The sequence below is a fragment of the Mizuhopecten yessoensis genome, unplaced genomic scaffold (assembly GCF_002113885.1).
Source record: "Mizuhopecten yessoensis strain PY_sf001 unplaced genomic scaffold, ASM211388v2 scaffold649, whole genome shotgun sequence".
Classification (NCBI taxonomy): domain Eukaryota; kingdom Metazoa; phylum Mollusca; class Bivalvia; order Pectinida; family Pectinidae; genus Mizuhopecten; species Mizuhopecten yessoensis.
In genome coordinates this window covers 134,908-138,278 of record NW_018403652.1, presented here as the reverse complement: position 1 = coordinate 138,278, position 3,371 = coordinate 134,908, and the positions used below count along the sequence as shown (strand labels likewise).

Sequence of the window (3,371 nt, the reverse complement as noted above, 5' to 3'; positions counted from 1 at the left end):
ACGCCCGTCGCCCAATTACTTTTGAATTTGTATTAGCTACACTATTTAATAAAAAACCTTTGTAAAAAATGAAATTTACCACATTCTTTACGTGGTTCATTTCAGGAACTAAAGGCAAACAAGGGCTGTTTTCCTTATATATATTCACAATACATGTCAAGGTACAGGAAAATATTGGTTTACAAACTGTTTTTGTAGAAAAGACCAGCTGATCTGAACCGTAGAATGCTTACAATCCATTGGGATGGGATGTTGTGTATTACAATATAGCTCACACTGTTAAAATGGTACAGTTATTTAGTCATTTTTAAATGATTCTCATCAAAGAAAACATGGAAAATAATGCTGTATGAAAATAGTGACGATCTTCCTGAAGTATTTTGTATCTATAGAACACTGAGGGTAAGAATAGGAATGTAATCAATATAACAAAAAAAGTAATGATGTTTTTTTAAGAAACAAAGACAAAAATCAAATGTTTAGACTAGTTGACAAGGTCCTAGCCTACATACATCATAATACATATATCATTTACACAAAAGTTACCTGACAGTGTGACTAATTCACATCTAACAAATAACCTACAGTGTAACTAATATGTGTATACCAAATAACCCTACAATGTAACTTATCTATGTGTAACAAATAACCCTACAATGTAACTTACATGTATCTGTGTGTACCAAATAACCCTCTATAGTGCAACTTATCTGTGTGCACCAAATAACACTACAATGTAACTTGCTTGTGTGTACTAAATAACCCTACAATGTAACTTATTTATGTGTACCAAATAACCCACAGGGTAATGTATCTGTGTGTAACAAATAAGCCTACTGTGTAACTAATATGTGTAAAAATTAACCATACATTGTAACTTATCTGTGTGTAACAAATAACTCTACAGTGTAACTAATCTGTGTGTATTAACAGGAATGTGTAGTGTCCACTACACATCCCTGGTACTAATTAATCCTCTATAGTGTAACTAAAATGTGTGTAACAAATATGTGTGTACCAAATAACCCTCTACATTGTAACTAATCTTTGTGTAACAAATAACCCTACAATTTAACTTATCTATGTGTACCAAATAACCCTACAGTGTAACTAATCTGGGTGTAACAAATAACCCTACAATTTAACTTATCTATGTGTACCAAATAACCATACAGTGTAACTAATCTATGTGTACTAAATAACCCTACAATTTAACTAATCTATGTGTACCAAATAACCCTACAGTGTAACTAATCTATGTGTACTAAATAACCCTACAGTATAACTTATCTATGTGTACTAAATAATTCTACAGTGTAACTAATCTATGTGTACTAAATAACCCTACAGTGTAACTAACCTGTGTGTAACAAATAACCCTACAGTGTAACTAATCTGTGTGTAACAAATAACCAGACAGTGTAACTAATCTGTGTGTAACAAATAACCCTACAATGTCACTTATCTATGTGTAACAAATAACCCTACAGTGTAACTAATATGTGTGTAACAAATAACCGCACAGTGTAACTAATCTGTGTGTAACAAATAACCCTACAATGTCACTTATCTATGTGTAACAAATAACCCTACAGTGTAACTAATTTGTGTGTAACAAATAACCCTCTACAGTGTCAATTTACTGCCACCAAAATAAGAAATAAACATACTAAGTTTGACTGAGTCATTTGTGACAAATTGCTGTACCCAGTGTTTAATTACAAATATCAAAAATAACCATTGTTACACATTTTAAGTGATCCCTCTCTTTCTGAATAAACAATTTAATCAGCTTGACATCCTTAAGCTACCAGCCAAAGATTGGTCCTCTAGGCCTGAAGGATCTTTAGGAGAAATGATTTAAAGACTTCAGCATATTTTACCCATGACCTTAAAAATGGGTCAAAGTTAAAGCAACAAAGTATCAAGACTCAATGTTTAATAGGAATTAAGGTGTTGATGCTGGGCGAACGATGGACGGATGCCACACTTCGCATAAGCCAACAGACATTTTGTAAAGGCAAGTTCAACATAAAATTAGCACACCCTGAAGTCACTTGATATAAACAATTCAGTGAGGATGAATACAATGTTATTATATATGGTATAATGCAGAAAAAAGTCTCTTTTATAGAAAATATTATTCATGATGTGGTTTATTTTAATGTATGGCATCAACAAATATTCAAGTATTATTAGATCTTAAACAGATTAATATGTCCTAAATTACATCAAAAACAGTAATGAAAACAAGCACTCAAACATTAACAGATTAACATGTAATTATTTTCACAAAATGACAGTAAAATAACGCCCAAATATTAACATTCAACAATTCTAACACTACCCAACTACATACTCATTTACAGCTGAGTAGCCTGGAACAAGCGTAGTAAAGTTTCTTACTCAAAGATACAACACAGTGTCGTGCCTTGAATCGAATCTGCAACCATTGGGTCACGAGCTTGGCGTCCTACCACCAGACTAAAGTGCCTCCTTTATTTTATGATTGAAAATAAGTTGAGGTCTTCATGATCAACAGTGATAATGGTACACAATTAAAATTATTGTGTTAATAAATTTTACAAAACTGTAGAAACCTAATTATGTATATATATTACTATTGGAGGCACGACAGAATCAACGATGTGAGTTATTTTCTTCAGTTGATAGTTGCATTTGTTCAGATAAACTAAGAAAACACCAAAGAAGTGATTATAAACAGTTAAATGATTTTAATTGGCTGAAAAATTCCGGTATTACAAATAACATACAGCCACTGCTTTAACATGGCTCTGTGAGAAAGGCAGTAATGATGAGCCGATACGGTCATAATTTGTAAAATCACTGCCACTCAGCCAAGCAGAGCAGAGACTCTGTCCTTGTAACCCAACCTAACGTTGTTATTTTACAGCTAACTTGTCACTCAGCCAAGCAGAGTAGAGACTGACCTTGTAACCCAACCTAACGTTGTTATTACACAGCTAACATGCCACTCAGCCAAGTAGAATAGAGACACTGACCAAAACTTTATAACCCAACCTAACATTGTTATTACACAGCTAACATGCCACTCAGCCAAGTAGAACAGAGACACTGACCTTGTAACCCAACCTAACGTTGTTATTACACAGCTAACATGTCACTTAGCCAAGCAGAGTAGAGACTGACCTTGTAACCCAACCTAACATTGTTATTACACAGCTAACATGTCACTCAGCCAAGCAGAGTAGACACACTGACCTTGTAACCCAACCTAACATTGTTATTACACAGCTAACATGTCACTCAGCCAAGCAGAGCAGAGAGACTGACCTTGTAACCCAACCTAACGTTGTTATTACACAGCTAACATGTCACTCAGCCAAGCA

At 34.0% G+C, this 3,371-nt stretch overlaps 1 protein-coding gene across 2 annotated transcripts in view; it reads right to left on the bottom strand.

Moving 5' to 3' along the window:
- Nucleotides 1-6: 6 nt before the first annotated feature.
- Nucleotides 7-3,371, bottom strand: part of LOC110451503 (myeloid differentiation primary response protein MyD88-like) — a 49,776-nt gene continuing 46,411 nt past the window's right edge. Inside the window, exons 8-9 of one of the 2 annotated variants that reach the window (XM_021499578.1) lie at nucleotides 3,043-3,243; nucleotides 7-2,964 (exon numbers count right to left, since the gene is read on the bottom strand). The gene's annotated coding sequence lies outside the window, so the exon portion shown is untranslated. Of the gene's footprint in view, nucleotides 3,244-3,371 lie in introns of both variants that reach the window. The other variant, XM_021499561.1, reaches the window with a different exon arrangement.